The sequence below is a fragment of the Chanodichthys erythropterus genome, chromosome 8 (assembly GCF_024489055.1).
Source record: "Chanodichthys erythropterus isolate Z2021 chromosome 8, ASM2448905v1, whole genome shotgun sequence".
Taxonomy (NCBI): domain Eukaryota; kingdom Metazoa; phylum Chordata; class Actinopteri; order Cypriniformes; family Xenocyprididae; genus Chanodichthys; species Chanodichthys erythropterus.
This window is the reverse complement of record NC_090228.1, coordinates 38,266,565-38,291,280: the sequence shown is the minus strand read 5'-3', so window position 1 is coordinate 38,291,280 and position 24,716 is coordinate 38,266,565. Positions and strand designations below refer to the sequence as shown.

Genomic DNA, 24,716 nt, shown 5'->3' with positions numbered 1-24,716 from the left:
TAATTCGACGCACAAATGAGCGCGATAATAGATCTGTTATTGAAGGAAATCGCTTCGTCAGCTCTATTTGTTATGTAGAGGGAAATATTCTTGTTGTTTAACTGTGTCAAGAAACCAGAAAAGGAAATTTATCGCGTGACGCGCCCGCTCGGTTCCTCCCCTTTTTCCTGTTCAGCTGAGGCGGTTTCCTTTTACGTGAAAGTAAAATCCATCGGTCTATGCAGGCATTTTATGAAAACATCAAAAATCTTTTTGCTTTTCCTAATGGAACATCAATATGATCAGCATGACCTGTCCACAGATACATTTCAACACAGGTGAGTCTTGCAGATACAGATTAAGTAATCGCTTACGTTTTAATTTTTGGGTAAATGATGGAATCATTAATGTAATTAACCATTTAAGAATGTAATTAATTACATTTCTGGCACATACAAATGTACTGATATCCATAATTGGAACTTAACAAACAATTAATGCTCTGAAAACCACATTTTAATCACAATATAGGCCTAGTCAATTTGGGATTTCATATAGACATGGGCTCATTTTTGACTGCTGAAAGCTCAAAATTCAGAAAATGTTTAAAAATGTGTTCCAACAAAGTAAATAACAGAATTGTGTAATCTAGCACAGTGGCGAAGCGCACTGCCTTTTTGAGAAAGCATTTTCAGATTTTTTAAAATCTAATGTTTTCCTAATAGTAAAATGTCCCTTTTTTGGAAACCATCAATAGAAAGTCTGTAATTTAATTAGCTTTTTTCTTGAAATTTATAATCTTGAAATATGAATTTGACGTTTCAATGGATTCATTGTTTGTACTGAAAAAATGAATTCACTTAAAAAATACAAATAAAGTTACATTTATCTGATTAGTCCACACAACAAGAACATCATTCAACATTAATTTATGCAATATTTCATTTTCTTTCCATAAACTTTTAACAAAATGACCCTGTGATGGGGTGGTAAATTTGACGGGGTGGTATGGACAAAATGTTTCTCTATATGATCTGCTGGTTTTAAAACTTGAAACTTGGTTTTTTAAAAACTGGGGGAGGAGAGACATTCACATTGAGTAAAAAGTGTGTGAGTGATATAGTGAGTGAGTGAACCAAACAGTGTTGCCAAGTCTGTGGTTTTCCTGTGGAATTGGGCTACTGTTACACTGTTGCCACAGGTTGTTTTTCATGTCCACGGGTTGAAGCGAGCCCAAATAACATGATATTTAGCCCTTGGAATGCACATTTACCAAGGGAACCCTGCCAAACAAAAAAAAGTGTTTTACCCCCTAGAACGCGATTTTTATTTGGGGGACATTTTGGGATGAAATTTACGTATGTGATGGGGTGGTAAATTTCATCCCAAAACGTCTGCAAATCTCCCATGTTGTCAAGTTTCTCACCTAGCATACATGCATTCAATCAATCTGAAATATAAGTTTCTTTGTATTAATAATGTAAATTTTTTTATAATAAACTGTTTTCCCTATCTATTTTGCATGACGGGGTGGTAGGTTTGAGTTTGACAGGCCCTGCCTGACATGAAAAAGCAACAATCAAACAATGTAAAAAATTTTTACATAGTTTACTGCTTTTGTGTTTGGTGGTTATAAGGCTCAAATGATGTCACTTCGGCTTTGTGATGTCATTTAAAGGAACAGTGCATTATTTATAGATAAAACAAGTTAGTGTGACGGGGTGGTAAGTCAAACTGAGGGACGCGCACAAATCATAAAATATTTACAAAAAAAATAAGGTTTATTGTGAATAAATGTATCTTATGTAAACAGGGACACGCATATAATCCTGAAAATAGGATATGTTTGAAAAAACAAACAAAAAATTATTTGGTGATATTTTAGATGCAAATGTCATGTAATAATGAAAAATGGTTAAAAATAGTATGTTAATCTTCAAAAAAAAAAAAAAAAAGCATTCTATCATATATTACTCAATTCAACACTTGAATTAAAGGGATAGTTCACCCAAAAATGAAAATTTAATGTTTATCTGCTTACCCCCAGCGCATCCAAGATGTAGGTGACTTTGTTTCTTCAGTTGAACACAAATGATGATTTTTAACTACAACTGTTGCTGTCTGTCAGACAGAATAATGCGAGTGAATGGGAACTTCGTCTATAAGAGTAAAAAAAAACATGCACAGACAAATCCAAATTAAACCCTGTGGCTCGTGACGACACATTGATGTCCTAAGACACGAAACGATCGGTTTGCGCAAGAAGCCGTTAGTAAAGGCCTAAATTAAATCTATTCATTATAACAAGCAATCGATTCTCTTCAGAAATTCTGGACTACTCGACTAATATGGATTAGTTTTCTGATCTCTTTATGGAGTTTTTGAAGCGTCAAAGTGGTAGTTATAAATGCTTCTCCTTTGTTCGATGATCAATGTTTACATGCGAGTAAAAGCCTAAATTAAATCTGTTCATTATAGTGATCGAGTCACTAAACTGCTCGATTTATATGGATTAGTTTTACGATCTCTTTATGAACTTTTTGAAGCTTCAGAGTGTTCGTTGCAAAGGGACAGAAAGCTCTCAGATTTCATCAAAAAGATCTTAATTTGTGTTCTGAAGACGAAAGAAAGTCTTACAGGTTTGAGGGTGAGTAAATGATGACAATTTTAATTTTGGGGTGAACTAATCCTTTAATTAACTGCTCAGTTATGTGGATGTGCATTTGCCATAAAATCTCCCAACAGCATAATACTTATTAATGGAGTAATTCAGTCACCTGAATCAGTTCATTACAAAAGTCATGAAGATAAGAGTGTGTTTTACATTCATTTGTGTTTAACTTCACTGTACAGACCAGACCCTCCAGAACTCAGCTGTGTGTCCGTGAAGAGTGACCGGTCAATGGATCCTCCACGTAACTTTAGTGGACACACTGATCTTGGGTTTAGGTAAACACTGAACTAAACTATTTATTGATTCTTCATGAGGTCTTTGATGAAATGTGATGACCGTTTGCAAAGACTTTTAGGCAGTTAGTTACTGTTGCTACGTCCGACAAGCCATGCCACTCTCACACCACACATCATGTTCTCACGCAGTGAAAAATATATTGCGGAGCAAAGAGGACACTGACAATGCATTGACAGACAAGACAGAGCAGGTTACTTTTGTCTCTAATTTCAAATTTTGTAATTTTTAAAGAAATTCAAACAATAAATACTGTTTTGTGTCGTGACAGATCGCTGTAGTGCCTCAGCTCAAGTGGCTCGTGAACCGATCATCTCTTCCTACTAGTTCATGTATAGCATCAAATAAAAATGAATGAACATCATAAGGAATGTTGTTTCAACCACGGAAAGATTCAAGTTCAACTCCACCGACTTTAATCTACTAACTTCTAACTTCTACTAACTAAGGAGCAGACATCTTGTTGAGACAGGGGCTGAGGCCAGGGGAATGGAGATTTCACCTGAGGCGGTTAAGCTCATATGGGAGATTTACAGCCAAGCAGAAGTAGATCTGTTTACGTCTCAGGATACGACGCATTGTCCGCTTTGGTTCTCCCTCACACATCCAGCTTCTCTGGGACTGGATGCCATGGTAAAGTCATGGCCGAGGCTATGTCTGTATGCAATTGTTCTGCTCCCAGGAGTTTTGGAGAAGGTGACGTTCACTCTCGCTATTGGGCTAGTTGACACACGTGCTTCAGAGGCAAACACACGAGGCATTCCCTAAAGAGTCATCGACAAAGTGGCTACATTTACATGCACAAGTTTTTGTCAATCTGAATGAATTGAATCCAATTGCAGATCTGTTTACATGTAAAAATTCTTAAAAAATATATATATTAAAAGTATTCAGTCAAGCATTGGGTGTTTTTCTGCTTTCTTTTGTTGTTTGATTAACATTAATCACACAGACAGCATGCTTTAATTAGTAGTAAAGAGGAAGAGATGATCCCGTTCACTCACGCTTCGCCCTGACAGGTGAATTAAAGGTGCTCTATGTAAGTGACAGCTTGTGATTGAAATGGGTACTGCCGTCCAAATTCAATTTGGACTATTTTTATGCTTTAGTACAGTCAAAAACGTACATAGAGCACCTTTAAGGCACCTATACAGTGATCTGTCGCGCCACATCAAAGTGTCAAAACAGCATTTATTGTTTGAATTTCTGGAAAAAAAATTAACATAATTTGAAAGATAAGACTTTTTCTTCTTATCGAAAGTAACAAAACACACCAAGCTTAATGCAATTATTAGAAGGGAGGTACGCTATATAATGTCTAGTGGAGTTTTGACTCAAACTGAAACGGCTTAGACTAAAAGATTGGTCTTGGGATTTAGAATCAATATTGATCCTTTAAAATAAAGATATATAAAACTAGGAGTTCTATATGAAATTCTGCATGTGCATTGGTTAAAACAACACTGTATTTGTTACATATGCGTACCAAACCGAAAGATACCAAAAATTTTCTATTTTTTCTAAAATAGTCTTGCCACACCATCCCTTTTATTACTCCGGACATGCCCGAAATTGGAAACCACTGCTCGATGCAATACATTTCAGAATGAAGAGCTTAATAACTCTAATATGTGAACATGAACACTATAACAGTTGCAGTTGCTGTTATGTCTCCAACAGCATAATACATATTAACAAAATTATTCAGTCACCATGAACAATCAACCATTACAAAAATGTGTGAATTACATTCATTTGTTGTGTTCAACTTCACTGCATAGACCGGACCCATCAGAACCTAGCTGTGTCTCCATGAAGAGTGACCACTCAATGGATCATCCACGTAACTTCAGTGGACACACTGATCCTAGGTTTAGGTAAACACTGTACTAAACCATTTATCTTTTCATCTGTGTTGAAACTAAGAAAAATAGTGTATTATTTATGATGTAAAAAGGGAAAAAGGGCCTGAATGCAATGCATTTTAGAATTTAATTAAAAGGTCTTAATTAACTGCTCAGATATGTGGATGTGTACTTGCTGTAAAGTCTTCAACAGCATAATACATCACAGATAGCAAGCAACCACTGAAATGTTAAATCAATGTTAATGTGTCAACATTAACTGCACTGAATCAGTATCAGTTTTGCACCTGCAATTAATGTTGAAAAAATGTTAACATTTCAACAAAAATTCAATGTTACAATGTGATGTTTATTCAACATCATGCTTATACTCTCAGAAAATGAAACAACTACAACTGACTTAAAGCGACAAAGCCTGAAATCAACTGCCAAAAAAAGACAATAAATCTAAGCAGAGGATGATTAAACAACTCCACATACAACATTACCAGCTTCACTTATTACTAACCAGTTTGACTTTATGTCATAGATCTACAGACGCTATTTTGAGAATTATTAGAGGTATCGACGTTGATGGTTTATTAAAAATATTTGGTCACCATTATGTTGATCAGTGTTTCCGTTAGTTGGGTAGTTTGACTCTTGGCTTTTTATGTGAGTGTATTGTCTTTGTAACAGTGTTTACCAAAACACATAATTTGTTGCAAAGAAAACCAGAAGCAAAGATGATCAATAATATAGTTATCATCATCATCATCATAAAGTAAAATAATGTATTACTCTTATCCCTGACCAAAAGTGGTTATTTGTTATTAATAGATCATATTCACCCAAAATGTTTTCTTGCCACAGATCAGACATTTTTTTAAATACATCAAGGGAAATAAAGACATTTTTACAAACAGACATCAAGTATATAAATTTAAACAATGGTGACATGCTTCATGCCGCAATGCATGCTGTGAGTGTGAGCAACCATTGTATAAAACTCATGACCCCCAGCATGCATTGTGGCATGAAGCATGTCACCATTGTTGAGATTCATATGCTAATTCTTGATGTCTGTGTCTAACATTTTTTTTGGCCATGATGTATTTTAAAAATCAAAATTCTGATCAATATCTGATTTATGGCAAGAAAATATTGTCGGTGAACATCACATTGTAACATTGATTCAATGCCATTACTACTATTATTTTTTAATTTCAACATTCTTTCCACATTAATTTCGGGTGCAAAAGTGTTATATTAATTAAATGTGGTTAATGTTGTTTCGATGGTTGTTTGCTATCTGGGATATTAATGGAATAATTCAGTCACCTCAATCAGTTCATTACAAAAATCATAAATATAAGTGTAGGATTATTCCTGAACGAACCCCACCAAATTACCACAAAGTCCACATTCCAAAGATCAAAGAGTCTACTCATTCCCCCATTGAACCATTTGTGAGCCATAAAGTTGGACCTGGGAACTAAAATGGCCGATTGAAGACGGCCCCTAAGTGTCTGCTTAATTACAAATGCATTTGATTGTAGTAACAGAGCAAAAGATCAAAGAGACCCTCTTTCACTGTGTTGACTTTAAGGAACAGATGGATCAACAAACCCCAAGATACAAGGCATAAATTCCCACTGTTATCAGGAAACTTGGACTTGTGACATATCTCGAGGTGAAAATCACAGCAGGTCATCACAGGAAACATTCCCTTTTTGCCAAGCTTTGCATTTCAAAAGACATTCCAAAGTTTCAGAGACAACAAAGACAATTTAGAAAATATTGCCATAGATATGAACTTATCACCAAAAAGCAGTCTCTAACATCATATGTATTAAGCATCTTTTATTTTGTTTATGAAACCTATGTAATTCTTTCTGTGTGTTTTTAAACGTTGATTACATTTAAATTTGAAGAAAATCTACCTCAATTACAGAAAGTGTGTACTGTTTGGTATGGTTGTGATGGATGAATGCTTTACAGTATTTTGATGCAGAATTGATTTAAGTAAGATGTACGACTTTTGAACCAGTAAAATCAACTTCTCAAAGTTCTGACCAAAATCCCTAAGTTTGAGAACAAAAGGACTGTAAGGACAGTATGCTAATTGCATACAAGAACAGGAGAACTGGGCGTTGGACCCGCCCAAAACAGAACCCGATTGGCTAAAACAATCGGAAAGGCGGAACCAACAAACTGTTCAAAACTCAAACCAAAACCTGCAAACCAAACCACTTCAAGACTCACTCAAACCCCTGCAAGATCCTTCATTGAACTTCGCAGACAAAGACTCGCCAAAAGTCCTTTGTTCCAGCAACTCCTTGAGATGCAGAGAGACACCCACACAGTAATGCGTAAAACCTGCTACTGTTCGACGAAGATCCCATTTTCTGCAAAGCCTTCCCCACGGGACGTCATCCTTCAGAACTCTTGACCAAGCAACGCCGCTTCCTTCAACTCTGTCACGAAGGGAACACGCGCTTAAAGAAGCAGCCAACGCAAGTAACACAGGTCTCCTAATTTTGCTGAGCTGGTACAATTTTATTAAGCAAATGAAACTATTGTTGAATTGCTAGTGTATTAATTCTCTCAGGTTATGGTCAAAGAAACTTGTTAAAAGCTAAACAAATTGGTGATTCCATTAACCTCCAGACAATAATCTCACCTCGTTGAAACTAAGGGGAGGAATGTGAGTGTAAGGTGTACACTGTGTCCTGGCGAGAAACTTTTGTCCACTGCCGCTAACTCAACTGCCAACCTCACCAAGCATTTGAAAGGAAAACATGCTAACATGAAGCTTGTCGCTCAAGATCCCCGGCGGGGAAATGATGATATGTCGAGTCCAATGCCAAATAAGCAGCTAAAACTTCATTTTCACCACCAGGAAGTAACTAAACAAGAGTTGGACAAACTTGTCGCTTCGTTCATCGTCGATGAAATGTTGCCCATCAATACTGTCGAATCTCCCACTTTCAGAAAGATACTTAGCAAAATACCTACAACAGGAGACAGGCGCCCATGGTCAGATCGTAGAACTTTCACGGGCTATCTGGACGAATGTTATCTAAAAATGGAGATTGAATTAAAGAAAACGTTTGAGAGTTTGCAGTATGTTTCAACCACTGCGGATATATGGAGTAGCCATAACCGAAGCTTTCTGGGAATCTCTGTGCACTGGATCAATCCACGCAACTTGAATCGTGAGAAAGCTGCCATCGCAAGCAAAAGAATAAAGGGCAGGCATACATATGATGTTATAGGCTTTGAAATGGAACAGATTCACTCAGCGTTTGGTCTTTCACATAGGATCACCGCCACCGTTACAGACAACGGGTCGAATTTTGTTAAAGCTTTTAAGATGTATGCACCCCCTGAGCCTGACGAGGAGGAGGATGAAGAGCAAGATGGGCAAGGTGTAGTTTTCACAGATGTGGAAGTGTTGCTTGGGACCACAGAAGGACAGTTTTCTCTTCCCCCGCATTTTAGGTGTGCTTCGCATACGCTCAATTTGATCTCGTGCAATGACATTGACAAATGGCTGTCATCCAACAAAACTGACTCAAAATCTGTGTACAGGAGTGCAACGGCGAAGTGTGCTGCTCTTTGGACAAAGGCAAGTTTGTTCTACCGTGGCCTCTGAGATTGTCGATGAAATTTGTGGGGAAAAAATTATCGTGCCTACATCCACAAAGTGGAATTCCTTCCACGATGCCTTGTCCCGTATCAGTGACATCCCGGCCCAAGATTTGAATACGCTTTGTACTAGACTGGACATCAGAGGCCCGACAGAGGGCGAACATCTATTCCTAAAGGAATACTGCAGTGTTTTGAAACCGATGACAGTAGCACTGGATATCTTGCAAGGCGAAGAGAACTGCTATTATGGTAGTCTTCTACCAACCCTGGAGACCCTGATGTCAAGGACGCTCGCACTCCAAAATGGACTGTCAAGGATGACAGCAGACCTACCGGGTGTAATTGTACAGGTAAGCCAATTCTTAATAGCCTATCTGAAAGTTAGCTACAGGCCTACGTGTTGTATCCTAGTCATTAAAGAAAACGATTTAGTTTCATATTTATGTTTAAATAAAATAAATAAAAAATGTATTTCATCTATGTTGATTATATGAAAAGTGAAAAGCATGAGTAAGATCATGCGCAATCGCGAGACAAATGGAGTGGGCAGACATGATTTTGACCACTTTATTAAGTTTGTTTTTGTAGAAAGACTTTCTTTAAAGTGAATTTCGTTTTGTATTAATTGTATCTTAATTTTAATCAATGTTTTATCAACCAATTACCTGAATTTAATAAATAAGAAAGTAAATATAGCATGCAATATAATCATCATGACATGAAGGCATGAACTGGAGCGTGAACTGGAGTCTCAGATAAACTCAGATAAGCTACTTGCCTCACAGACCTGAGAAATATATAGAAAGCTTGAAATGTGTACTTTTAAACAAAATATATATTTTTTCTCAAAATCTCGCTTTTTTTTCTCCTACTCTTTTTTTTCTACCTTGATAGAGTGAGTCGTATGTCTGAAAACTAAGCTTATGTCTTCTATATCATTTTGTCCTAGGCTATCAAGACGCGATTCGCACCAGTGTTGGAGAGCAGGGAAGCTTTATTGGCTGCCTTGACGTTGCCGAAATTTAAAGTTCGGTTGATAGGGGGAGCGGATCGGAGAGAAGCGGCGCATGGAGTGTCGCACTCTACCCCATGATGCAGAGCTGGCTGAGAATAAAAACAGAGAAGTTGCCGCACACAGCAGCGCCAATGAGAAGGACTTTTTTTTCTTTTGGTGAGGAGGAGGAAGACGCAATGGCCTTTAGTGCAGACTCAGAGGTACTTGAGTACATGAGATCAGGCTCAGAGTTAGAAGTTCTCAACCGTTTCCCCCGAGTGAAAGCTGTGTTCATGAAATACAACACTGCCACACCATCCAGTGCACCGGTGGAAAGGCTGTTCAGCCTGGGAGGTCTTGTGCTTACCCCCAGAAGAAACAGACTTTCAGATAAACGTTTTGAAAGACTGCTCCTGATGAGGTATAATCACCCATTTTGTGCTGATGTGGAATAGGTTGCCTGCCACCCATGCTATAGACAACTCAAGCCTATGCCTAATATCCTCTTTTCTATCTGCCCATCATACTGTGAAGTAGGGCCAGCATATTCAGTTAACATAGCCTTTTTAATTCTGAGGCTAGTCATGCTTTAAGTTGTGCTTGATTTTATTTTGGCTAAAATGTCTTTGCCTCTAAACTGTATTGTGCCATTTTATTTTATTTACACAAGCCATCGACATCAAGCCATTTTTAAGTTATTATTTTTTCTGTTGGATTTATATGAGGCATGCATGTTTTATTTTGAGACATATGACCCATTTTGAGGTTACCATGTTGTTCCTAAGGAGCTTATTGATACTATTTTTTTTATAATAAAGAGCACAAAAGAAATACCTGTTATGTCCTCCATAGTATAACTTTATGTAGGCCTACACATTTAGGAACAGATATTGGGTTCTGCCCAAAGTCAAGCAACATAAAAGTAACGTAAAAGTAACAAGTAACATAAAAAGTTACTTTCCAAAGGGAGTAACTAAGTAAAGTAACAGATTACTTTTTTAAAAAGTAACGAGTAACGAGCAAACACTACTTTTTAAAAGTAACTTCCCCAACACTGCTTGTGCTGTGCTTACCAAATTGCTGCCTTAAACAAAGATCATGCTACATTGCTCATAATTGTAATTAATAATCATAACAAAATATTATTACTGTTGGCCACGGGATAATAATTTGTCCAGAACTGGTAAAAATACTGTAACCTCAATTTTTCAGTGGACGAATAATTGATGAAGTATTAATTAAATATTAATTCTGAATTATTTATAGTTAATTCGGTTCTTATTGAGTGTAATTTAATTACACTTTTGATTCATTATTTGGGTTGATTCCTACATAAGAGTGTGTGATTTACATTAATTTGTTGTGTTCATCTCAATGCACAGACCGGACCAGCCAAAACTGAGCTGTGTGTCCATGAAGAAAGACCAGTCAATGGATCCTCCACCTTTGCTTAGTGGACACACTGATCCTGGGATTAGGTAAGTGCTATAGACAGTTTCAATGGTAACAACACAAACAAACATTACTGGCCCAAACTTAATTTCTGGTAGACTTCCGCAAAGACTCAATAACAACAGAGTCCCTCTAGAGTAGATTATTTCTGATAACAAGCAAAATAAGTAACAAATAAATTACATTAACTACCAAGTTAAAACTATGTCTAGCCAGTATTATTTTGGGTTGCCAGAAGAAGAAAAGAACCGTTACTTGGCCAAACTTAAATGCGACAATGTTACACTACCAGACCAGTTGAGACAAGAATGTTTTCTACAAACCGGAGGTCAGTCAGGTACACATCTTTGAATACCTAGTCAAAAAGGAATGTGTATATACAAGGGAGGCATTCAAGGCATATCACAGCTTGAATGCCTATAACAAACACAGACCAGAAGTTAACTTCGGCCAGGCACGTAATCGTGGCAACACGTGTGCATCCAATGAAATCATCTATACTAAATATTTATTGATTATACATGTTTATATTTACATTTATTCATTTAATAGACACCTTTATCCAAAGAGACTTACATAGCAGGATCCTGACCCAATACAATATGCTGATACAATGTATGTATAACAATTTTTTATCTTACAGTAGTGGCCCTCAACACTCCGAAACCCTCAAGAGATTCAGATCAAATCTGAGGAAGAGATTTGAGTGTCTGTATGAGGGAACAACAAAGCAGGGAAACCCAACGCTCCTGAATGAGATCTACATTGAACTCTACATCACAGAGGGTGATTGTGGAGAGATCAATAATGAGCATGAGGTGAGACAGATTGAGGCTCAATCGAGCAGAACAGCAACAGAGGACACACCGATCAAATGCTCTGACATCTTCAGACCTTTACCTGGACAAGACAAACCCATCAGAACTGTGCTGACAAAGGGAGTCGCTGGCATTGGAAAAACAGTCTCTGTGCAGAAGTTCGTTGTGGACTGGGCTGAAGGGAAAGAGAATCAGGATATCCAGCTCATATTTCCACTTCCTTTCAGAGAGCTCAACTTAATGAAAGACAAAAAACTCAGACTTTCAGATCTTCTTCATGTCTTCTTCCTTGAAACAAAAGAAATTAAACCATTCAGTGGTGAATATGAAGTTTTGTTCATCTTTGATGGTCTGGATGAGTGTCGTCTGACTCTGGATATTCAGAGCGATGTGAGGTTGTGTGATGTGACTGAATCAGCCTCAGTGGACGTGCTGCTGACGAACCTCATTGCGGGGAATCTGCTTCCCTCTGCTCTCATCTGGATCACCTCCAGACCAGCAGCAGCTGATCTCGTCCCCTCTGAGTGTGTCCATCGAGTGACGGAGGTACGAGGCTTCAATGAGCCACAGAAGGAGGAATACTTCTGGAAGAGAATCAGTGATCAGAGTCTGGCCAATAAAATCATCACACACCTGAAGTCATCAAGGAGCCTCAACATCATGTGCCACATCCCAGTGTTCTGCTGGATCTCAGCCACTGTTCTAGAGAAGATGTTGTGTCATGCAAAGAGTGGAGAGATTCCCAAGACTCTGACTCAAATGTACACACACTTCCTGATCATTCAAACCAACATCAAACATGAGAAGAACTACGAGAAGAAAGTGAAGGATGAAGACATGATCCTCAAACTGGGGAAACTGGCATTCCAGCAGCTTGTGAAAAGAAACCTGATCTTCTATGAGGAAGACCTTAGAGAGTGTGGCATTAATGAGACAGAAGCTTCAGTGTACTCAGGATTGTGCACTCAGATCTTCAGAGAGGAGTTGGGCTTGTATCAGGGGAAAGTCTTCTGCTTTGTTCATCTGAGCATTCAGGAGCATCTAGCAGCTCTTTATGTGCTGCTTTCATTCCTGCTGTACAAGAGGGATGTGCTCAATGAAAGCCTCAGTTCAAAACATTCAAATGAGTTCACGTGTCACACAATATCTGACCTCCATCAGAGAGCCGTGGACAAGGCTCTGCAGAGTAAGAATGGACATCTGGATCTTTTCCTGCGGTTCCTTCTGGGTCTCTCGCTGGAGTCCAATCAGATGCTCCTGAAAGGCCTTGTGACACATGTTAGAAACATCCCATACATTAAAGACAAATCAATTGAGTACATTAAAACAAGAATAAGAATGAATCCCTCACCAGAGAAATCAATCAACCTTTTCCACTCTTTAAATGAACTGGGCAATCATTCTCTCGTAAATGAAATCCAGGAGTGTCTCAGATCTGGAGGTCTTTCAAACACCAGATTGTCCTCGTCACAGTGGTCAGCTGTTGTCTTTGTTTTATTAACCTCAGAGTGTTTGGATGAGTTTAAGTTAAAGAAATACATAATCACAAATTGAGGCCAAAACCACATGTCACCAGTTGAAGTACTTCAGAAACTCTTGCCTGTAGTTGAAGCCTCCAGATCAGCAGAGTAAGTCTGAGGACAATCTACAGATATGCATGTTGTAGTGATGTGCTCCTTTGTTAATGGTATTATTCATTTGGCCTGATTTTTTTAAAACAAAAGTCACACTTGGATCAGTATACAAAAGATCTACAAAAGGGATTATAATCCTTATATTTTTTTAGATAGTAATTTACATTAACACACAATAAAGCAAAAGTAAAAAAAAGTAATAAAAACATTAAACACACACTGATTTAGTATTTAATATCTTAGTCTCTTTGTCGCTGTGTTGTTCTCGATGAACTAAGAGTGTGTTGTATTGATTTCTGCAGGTTGAGTGATTGTTGTATCACAGATGAAGGTTGTGCTGCTCTGGCTTCAGCTCTGAGATCAAACTCACACCTCAGAGAACTGGATCTGACTGAGAATAAAATAGGAGATGGAGGTCTGATGCTTCTCTCTGATGGACTGAAGGATCCTCAATGTAAACTTGAGAAACTGAGGTAAGATCATGCATTAATCTTAGTTGAAACAAGGATCAAATTATTTTAAAGGATTATTCTCTTTATGTTGTTCAAATCATAGTGACATTAATACACAATAAAGAAAAAGTAAACAAAAAGTACTAAAAACATGAAACCCACAGATTTAATATTAAATATCTCAGTCTGTTCTGCCCTTTATCTCAAACACCTTGCTTGAGTATGCAGTCAGATAATGCCTTCCAAAGACAACAGACGCAGGAATCGTTTTCAAGATTTACTGCTGTCCAAGGAATGATGTAAAACTGTAAAAGTACAGAATACAGAATTCTAAGTGTACAGAGTCAATAACACATTCACATAAGTATAACAAAGGCTCTTTACATTCCATATAGTTAGCATCAACTATATCAGAAATAGGTTGTGCAATTCACAAAATAAAGAGAAAATAATTTAACATCTGGCATATAAGGTATAACAACCTAAAGTAAATATGCACAGGAATTATAATGTAGCAATGTCTACATACCGAAAGTTAGTGATGTTACGTTCTGTGCCGAGGCTTCGGAGCGTGTGTCTAGAAATCCCGGAAGCTTTCAGTGAAGTGCGTATCGAGGCTTGTATCACTTTAGAAGCCTCACTTCCTGACAAACAACCTGACTGGTTCAGGATGCGGTTCGAATCTTGGCGCAACATTTTTACAGATATATAAACCCATGGAATCCCCTCAAAATGTGTGGTATTAGAATAATAATATCGTCCCTCCTGCCTATTATGACCAAAAATAAACACATTATTTAAACACATATAATAGTCCCATTCATTTGAAGCCAATACTTTTATTATACAGTTATGTTATATACAATCATTATATTCATATAAATAGATTAGTCTATGTGGAAATTGATTTTTTCTTTACTGTTATTTCTAAGCCTTAACTGGCGCAAAATAAAGTGCATCACAGATCACATCATGTCATCTGCAATCTGCTTGTTTTACACAATTTGACCATCAGGTGGTATTGTGAGCAAAAGAAGCCTCGAGAAATGATCCCTTTTGTGAACCACTTGGCTGAAAAGCTTCAATGCTTCATGAGGCTTCATCTCGTCATCACTACCGAAAGTGCCTTCAAGTCAACTGCCTTCAAGAAGCAATAGTACGCATGCTCTTCCCTGCTGCTGCTGAAACTAGGCTCACATTTGTGATGTCATCATATAAGGACTACAACTGGTTAATAAACTGAATGCAAAATGTTCATAGAGAACAGCACAGTCTCTCTGTTCTTAGCCAACATTTCCATGTAGTCCCCATGTGGGTTTTTGATGGGCTCTCACTTGGGCCCTGCATGGGCAAACCCAAATGAGGCCCATAGAAATTTGTCCATCGGGGCACATGATGGGTGCATACTGAGGTTTAAGAGTGTCCCATTTAGATGTTCATTATGTGGCCTCACTTGGGTCGCAAATGGATGTTAATAATGGGGCCGATGTGGGCTACACACAAAAACCTTATTTCCACTCCGTGAGACCTTTCAACTCTGTGAGACCTTTCAAATGACATATGATTATATGAGCAAAAGAAAAGCAAAGAAAATCGCATTTAAAATACAGTAATAATATTCAGCCAAATAAAATTACATTTTAGTATTATCATATGACATCCCCTTCTGCCAAAAAAAAACACTGAAATCTACATGCCACGTGTTTGACATTTTTGGCAATAAGGACCTGAAGGAGACATGAGCACATATTCGGTCACATGCTGTCAAGGCTCCATTGTGAGTTCATTTTAGACTAGCAAATACATAAATTCAATTAGAAAAATTTATTTGAACATCCAAATGTGTTTTCTAAAGTTTTTGGCCATTTTTAATGGACATTTTGTAAATTCAATTACTCAGATATTTGGATAAATTATCCTATGCAAGATGTTATCCATACTTCAACCAGAGGTCCGGAAAGATGCCACTGCCTGTTGGCCTCACTATACTGACAATCACGGATGCTCCAAAAATGATGACTAAACAGGTCAAGATCAAGTTACGTGTGGGTTACACTGAAAAAGAAGACTAAGACATGGTTTCACTACTTTCTAGGCAGTGAAGTTGCATCTGAATTTGTGTCAAGTTCTCTTTTTTCTGTTCTTGTTGTTCCTCTTTCCTTCAGTGATTCTGCTTGTTAACAGCAGGTGTTCATCACTAATGCTCATCAATCACTGACATATTCACTTAATTATCTCACTGCAGCACTGTGTCAATGTTATTTTTACTCTGTCATGTGAACACTACAGGATGTTCCTGTGGGGTTAAAAGAATTCAAGTTCCCTGCATTTAGTAGAAAAACAAGTTATGTGAACTCAATAAACGGAGATTAAATGCTGAACAGAAGTCTTATTATGTGTTTTTGCACATAGTAATATAGTGGAGATCTGTTTGTTTAATGTTCTGTTGGGATTTAAAGGGTTTCTGTTATCTGAGATTTGTGGGACAATTTGTGCTGAAGAGTAGAGCCTGTGGATATAGCCCAAATGTGGCCCATATGGGACCCTCAAATAAACAATAATGCAAAGCATTAACTAGGCTTACAATTTTAGCCAAGCTGGTGCCCACATTGAGCCTATTTAAGTACCTATTCTGACCCCATGCCCAGATAAAACCCATGTGGGGCCACATAGACATGTTGGCTGAGTTGTTATGTAGTGCTTGATGAATTAAGATTGTGTTGTTGTTCTTCAGGTTGAATAAATCTGGTGTCACAGCTGAAGGTTGTGCTGCTCTGGCTTCAGCTCTGAGATCAAACTCACACCTCAGAGAACTGGATCTGACTGAGAATAAAATAGGAGATAGAGGTCTGACACTTCTCTCTGATGGACTGAAGGATCCGCACTGTAAACTGGAGAAACTGACGTGAGATCACACATTAATCTTTACAGAGACACGTATCATATTATTTTAAGGGATTGTTCTCCTTATGTTGTTCAAATCATAGTGAATTACATTAACACACAATAATGCAGAAAGTAAATAATGCAGCCATTGTAAAATTTCAGAAAACATGACCGCATTACATAAGTATTGCTGCGCCACTGAATGTGTAGGCTATGTGTCTGTCTTAGCAACTGCTTAGCAACGTAAACAAATGTTTGTTCTCAATTGATTTTGCTCACTGAAGCTTACTGAATTATGTAGAAGAGTATTGTGATTCAAATGTAACATTTTTCCTACATCTTTCCTATGTTCATAATAAAACATCCATTTGAATGTCCCCTCCGATCTTGTCCTTTTACCATTTAATGTTAATGGGATTTTCCATGTCCTGCTGACACTGACTAAGTTTAGTCAATGCATCTTGTTCTGTATTCAAAATAAAAGTCTTTGCGACTGAGTGATTCGCTCATAAAGACAATCTTTGTCACCATCTAATGGCATAATAAATGTAACTTCTGTCGCTGTTCACGGTCACATTTTCTGTTCACATTTTTTTTTCAAGCGAAAGGAAGCCTTTTAATGATTTTACTTAATGAAAGTTGCATCAATACATATTTTTTGGCTTTAATATTTGTATTGTGTGGTAACTGTTTTACAAAAGCAATAAGCCCCACGTCGTGCCTAACAACGCCCCTGCTTCCACGGCTTCTTGGGACTTATTGCTTTAAACCCACACAGATTTAATATTTAATATCTCAGTCTGTGGTCTTGTAGTTCCTGCTGAACTGAGAGTGTGTTATTGTTCTGCAGGTTGTGGAATTGTAATATCACAGATGAAGGTTGTGCTGCTTTGGCTTCAGCTCTGAGATCAAACTCACACCTCAGAGAATTGGATCTGACTGAGAATAAACTAGGATGTAGAGGTCTGACACTTCTCTCTGATGGACTGAAGGATCCTCACAGTAAACTGGAGAAACTGAAGTAAGATTAACATTATTCTTAGCTGAAAGAAGAATAATGTGTTTTTGACATTTTAATTCCTACTCTATCATATTTGATCTAAATTATCAAAAACTTGTTTTACACAATCTACTACTTGCCTTCTCTTGCCTGGTTGATATTTTATAGTTTTTTTGTTAGCAAGTAAAAGGTCCTTTTAGTATAATTTTAAAACGTGTCCCTTCAGCTCTCAGTGTGTCTTTTTGCTATGAAATCTTTACTGATTTTTATTAAGCAAGCATAAGAATTACCTTTTATATTGTTAGTAATATTCATATTGTTAGTAATATTTTAAGATAATCATGTTCAAATGTATCAAATATGATCCATCAGGTTTTTGAGGAACGTTTATATGTTCATCTCTCAATCATCATTGTATTGCATTGCATTACAAGTTTTAAAATTACAGAGCTTTGATCATAAAATTAAGAAATGTTATTGATAGATATAGAGTGACAACTGATATTTATATGCATTTTATGTCAGTGATTCTAAACTCTGGTCCTGGGGAGCCACCGCTCTGGACATTTTGTACATTGAACTGAGAGATTAAAGTGTGTGTCGTTGTTCAGGTTGTATGATTGTGGTATCACAGCTGAAGGTGGTGCTGCTCTGGCTACAACTCTGAGATCAAACTCACACCTCAGAGAACTGGATCTGACATGGAATAAAATAGGAGGTGGAGGTCTGATCCTGCTCTCCGATGGACTGGATCCGCACTGTAAACTAGAGAAATTGATGTAAGATCATGCATTAATCTTAAGTGAAACAAAAATCGAATTATTTTAAGGGATTATTCTCCTTATGTTGTTCAAATCATAGTGATTTACGATAACACACAATAAAGCAAAAGTGAACAAAAAGTACTAAAACATCAAATATTCACAGATTTAGTATGTAATATCTCAGTCTGGTTGTGTAGTTCCTGCTGAACTGAGAGAGTGTGTCATTGTTCTGCAGGTTGAGATATTGTAATATCACAGCTGTAGGTTGTGCTGCTCTGGCTTCAGCTCTGAGTTTAAACTCACACCTCCGAGAACTGGATCTTTCTGGGAATAATCTACGACATGCAAGTGTGAAGAGTCTCTCTGCTTTAAAAGATGATCCACATTATGAACTGAAGACACTGCTGTAAGTACTAAATCATATAATATTCAGGGTTTTTCCTGCATTGAACATCATTGAGAGCCGCCAAAATTCATTTTTGTCCCACCAAAGCCTTATTTGATCAGTTATTGTGATTTATGGGTGATGTAAATGACTGCTGCGCTTGTGATAGGACACACGTTAACCGAGGGAGAATGATCAGAGAGCTTCTCCCTCGTGCGCACACACTCTCTCTGTTTTAAACTAAGCACTGTCTTTGCTCTCTCTCTCCCTCGCATATATTAACCAACTGAACCAACACGATGGTAAATGGTCGGAAGACTGAGCCCATGTTGCATGTGACAACATTCAGAGAATTTTTTTCATGAATTACCGCTGGGTGTGAATTGTGCTCAAAAAACATTGCCTTATCTTCTCTGACAAGCATTCCGCACATGCACATGCACATGCATCTTTACTAAACTAAAAAAAATAAAAAATCCTACTAGGTCCTAAAGGAGACACAATTCCTAGGGGGGACTTGATTTGACACTGGTATTAGCACACAACGCGTCTACATCCGCTAATGTCCGATTTGCTACCTAATGATACCTTTGAACTAGAGATCGACCGATATGGGTTTTTCTATAGCCGATGCTGATATTTAGAGGTCAGGGTCAGCCGATGGCCGATATGTGCTGCCGATTTTTAGGGCCGATATCTTGAAGTTTTCCACTTCATTTGCATGCTAAAATGTCACACTAATAATAAGTGGATGCACAACATTTCTAAACTTAACATTATTAATTGAACACTGACTTGAACCATCTCTCGAATCTTAATCTTTTTGTGCACTGCACTGTATTAAAATAAAATATTTATCCAAAGTTAACCAAACAAATCAATAAACTGACCAAGTATTAAATATATAAAACAGGTAGGCTAATATAAACAAAATCTGTCAATCATTTACATAATCTTTAGAGCATTTATCAAGCAGAATTTTGTTGGAACATAAATGTAAACTTAAATAAACATTTAAATAAAATAAATACAACTTTATAAATAAAAATCAATTAAAAACGTTGTCATGTTGCACAGCCTTGTATGCATGAACAGTGCTAAACTCTTACTGATTTCTGACATTCTTGACGGTTAACGTTAGACAGGTTTAATGAGGATAATTGTGCGGCATATATATATATATATATATATATATATATATATATATATATATATAGTCATTGGTCGGAACACATCACTTTATTAGTATGATGTCCATTTTTATTACACAGTTGATGGAAACACACGCAGATGCGCATATTCTTGAGCTGAATTTTCATTAATGCAAAGTTGGATGGAAACCCGGCTACTGTCTGCATCAAACCATGCTTCCGAACAAATGTCATACACCATGCGCAGTGGCGTAGCAAAATCCGCACGGCCCCCCCGCGAGCCGAAAGTTTCAACCAAGAAGGGGAGCCAATGGATATCACACAAGAAGCAACGTGCAAACTTTGCGGAAGAGTTATGCCGGTAAAACATCAACCTCGGTCAGTATTCAAAGTGAAAGTAAAAGTGACGGAGCTGCCTGACGCTGCAGTAATGGAGCATTTTCCCTCAGAGACGAATTTCAACATAACATGCTGATAACGGTAGCCTATATAACTGTCTTAATTTATTCCATTATTTATCTTGTGGCCCGTACATATAGTGAAACAAATGAGAAGAATAGTATTAAACAGCTTGTTTTAAAATGTTTAAAATTTTCAAAGAGGAGCTGATAGTCTCATCTTTTATTATCCTCACAGCACGTCAGTTATGCGGTGATGCGCTGTGAAAAATAACACAGGGCTGCCCGCGGACGTGCCTGGCTTTAAATCGGCGCTACTAAACACGGATATCGGCCGATGCCGATATATTAAAAAAAGACAAATATCGGCCCGATATATCGGCTGACTGATATATCGGTCGACCTCTACTTTGAACCAATTAATTTTATTGAATGTTTTAAACAACTGATCTGTCCAACACTGAACTCACGAGACTTAACTTTGTCTGAATTGGTGTATAACAAATAATTTACTCAGAACACCTCTGAAATGAGAACGCAAGTGTGCTAACCCCATTTAGCAAGAGTGGATAATGAGAATGAGCCTTAATAATCTAATTATTTTCAGGTTATTTATATTGACAATGTGTAGTAAATTACCTATCAAATCATTTAGTTTAGACTGTAGTGAGGTGAAACCAGAACAAAGGAAGTTCCCAGCTAACAGAATTTTGTTATAAGAACGTTCTCTAAGTGTTCAGTGTTGGTTCTGGGAATGTAAAAAAATGTCCAGTTTTCTTGACGTTAGAGGAACATTTTTTATAAGGTATAATGTTCCTCGAACGTTGTTTCAACTTAATTTTGATTTAAAATCTAACATTCCAGGAACGTTGATTTGCAACATTCCAAGAACATAAAAATGTACAGTTTCCTTAGAACCATAGAATGTTATTTAAAGTTTAGTATGATGTTCCTGAAACATTGTAGACTATTTGTTAAAATAAACTTTTTAATGCTACTTTTTAATATTGAAATGATTATACCAAAATAATTAGCAGGTCTGACAAAAAAGGATCTTAACTTACAAAGCTATTAAAGCCAGTGGAAAAATCACAGCTTTTTTTGCACAGAGGGCAAGAAAGGAGGACAGTGAGTCTGATAATTGCATAGCCTATATATAATTTGGAATTTGTTGTAAAACTGAATAATTCTCAGCCACAGTCTACACAGCAAAAACTATCTCTCATCAGAGTTTATTTGTGTCCACACTTAAAGTCTGCGTGAACCGGAAATTGCAAACGACTTTTCTCCAGTGTCGTGACGTATTTCCAAGTGAAACAGAATATTGAATAGAGGGCAGTGTTTTATTTGAGCGCTCATCCTCTCCATCTCTCGCTCATAGCAGACTCGGTTGGAGGGGAGTGGTTTAAGTGTTTTCAACCATGTTTTCAACCCAAGCCGTCAAACTGATGTCATTAGAGAAGGGGCACCGTTGCCGAGGGGAGGAGCATTTTCAGATTTTGATTAAATATTACGAAGCCAAATAATTTTTTGGTGTGGATTGACTTGCACGGATGAATTATTCACCACAAAACTAGCAATTTCAGCTAACAAAATAAATAAGGTCAATTTTGATTTCATGTGTACTTTAAGAGTGTTAGTGTTAAAATAACAACCGGTTTCACAGACATGGCTTAAGCTAGTCCTAGACTAAAATGCATGTTTGAGCTGTTTTAACTGAAAGCAACTTGCACGGACAGATCTTAAAATATGTCAGAGCCATTGTTTTGTCTCAAGATGCACAACAGGGGGCGTATTACAGAAAATTTCAATCTTAGGTCTTAACTTAAGATTAAGTTAGGATTTTTCACAAATTCGTTTTACAAGAGCAAATCTTAACTTGATTTAGGATTCTTATCCTATTTTACAAAATCTCATCTTATCTGTATTTAGGAAATCTTAAACCGCTCCATCGAGTTTGGTAATCAACTGTCAGTTACCAGTTACTCTGTTACCAAGCAACCAAAAACACGCAAACTGCTTCTGAGGTAAACCTAAAATCAAAATGGAGAAACAATGGAGTGCTTTTAATTTAAATGCGGCAGAGATTCAAAGTTCTGTTGAAAGGGTAACGTTGATGTGACGAGCAGGGCAGACGAGAGCCGTGAGGGAATCATTGTCACTCGCGCCGTTCCCTCATGGCTATCGCCCGCTCTGCTCGACAGCAGAGTTGGAGATCCACGTGCAGGCTTTAATCATAAGAAGAGCGAAGTAAAACAGGCAGTAGGTCGATCACCAGCAAACAGTAACAGGAAGGCAAGGCAAAAGAGTAATCCAAAAACACAGGTAATGATCAAGGCAGGTAGCAAAAACAAGGAAACAGTCCAGGGTCAAAACACAGGCTAGGCAAGACAAGGGAGGACAAGAAACAAACGCAATGGAAACCAGTGGCTAAACAATACTCAGCAATGTGTGTGTGTGCAGCTTATAAAGTGTCACTGATGGGAAACAGGTGTGATTGGTTCCTAGATGGGGAATTGTGGGAAATAGAGCCCATATGATGACAATAGAACACGCACCCAGGGCACATGTAACATTTTTTCAGCAAGTTTTCATGGTTACCAAACAGATAAGATAGGATTCTAAAGTTAGGGTCTTTCTGTAATATACCCCCAGTAATGTTTCTAAAATCTCCCCCAATAATGTTTATAAAAGCTACTTAAATGTTCTAATTGAACTAAGACTTAATCCTGGCTTAGGCTAAGCCCTGTCTGTGAAACGGGGCCTAAGAGTGTTAAATTAACACTGAATAAGTGTTAAAGTCAATGAGATAATTAAGTGACTGAGTGATGATTGATCATTATTGGAGATACCTGATGTTAACAAGCGAATCAGCAAAGGAAAAAAAAAATCACAATTTCAAGTCACCACTATGAAGATCAGTGTTTACTTTAGTTGAGCTCTTGACCCTTGACTTTTTAATATTAGATTTTGTTTTGCTGTTGTAACTGAGTAATAACAGCCAGAGAAGCAAAGAAAGAAGATGATTAGGTGGTGTCGGTTATGTTTTCGCAATATTTTTTTGACCTGAATCACCAAACTCATTTAGAGCCCAATCTCTGAGTTAGATTTACATTATTGATTACAGCAGCACTGTGATTCTACAGCAGAAGATCAGCTTTATCAATATAATCCAAAAGATTTCTTGAAAGTTGTTCTTATTAAAAAAAAAAATCTTTCTTTTAGGCACACACAGACATCAAGAATCAGCATATGAATCTCAAAAACGGTGACAAACATATTCTGATAAACAGATCAACTCTGAACATTAGAAAACAAGCTACTAAAAAGTCACATAACAGCAAAAAATAAAATAGTGAGAATAAAAGAAATTACTAAGACAATTCAGCTCATAATTTATTCATACTGCAATGCATGATGGGAGCCATGGATAAATTTTGATTGGTGGCACCCAGAATGCACTGCAACAAGCTTTATTATTCTCACCATTGTTGAGATTCACAAGCTGATTTTTGATGTCTGAACGATTCTTGTGTGTGCCTGAAAGAGTTTTTTTTTTTTTTTTTTTTTTTAAATCAGAACAACTTTTAAGAAATCCTTTGAATTGAAAAAGCTGATCTTCTGCTGTAGAATCACAGTGCTGCTGTAATCAGTAATTTAAATCTAACTCAGAGACTCAGGTCAAATAAACATAACCAATGCCACCTGATCATCTTTTCTCTTCTCTTGTCTGGATGTTATAATTCAGTTTTAGCAATCAAACAAAACCAAATATTAAAGAGTCAAGGGTCAAGAGCCCAACTAAAGCAAACACTGATCTCCATGATGGTGATTTAAAATAATAATGATGGTCAATTAAAATAAATAATGGTCAATCATCACTCAATTATCTTATTAACTTTAACACTGCTTCAGTATTCATTTAACACTGTTAAGTGTGGAGTCAAATAAACAGTTTTTGCTGTGTAGAAGAAAATGCTGGGCCAAAAAAAAAGAAAAAAAATCATCAAGGTATCATACATAATACTGTATATCAAAATAGGATAATCAAAATCACAAACTGTTTCTTGCATTTATTTTGAATGTATTGTCAGTATTGGGCTCACAGATTACGTAGTAGGGTACTTTTTACTTTGTGTGTGGATGACCATGTTTGTCAGCCACCACCGAAGACCATTTTTTACCCAGGAAAAAGCCTATGATATCATTCAATCCACTGAACAGAAATGTCAGCAATAATGCACGTTACTGTCTGTTTTTTCTTTGCTGACAGCTATTAAATGATGAATATGGAGCCACTGGAGACATCATCAACACTGAAGTCACGTGATCTTTAC

The 24,716-nt window shown here is 37.2% G+C and overlaps 1 pseudogene; it reads left to right on the top strand.

The window, feature by feature from the left end:
• Window positions 1-232: 232 nt before the first annotated feature.
• LOC137024871 (NACHT, LRR and PYD domains-containing protein 3-like) lies at window positions 233-24,716 on the top strand (annotated as a pseudogene).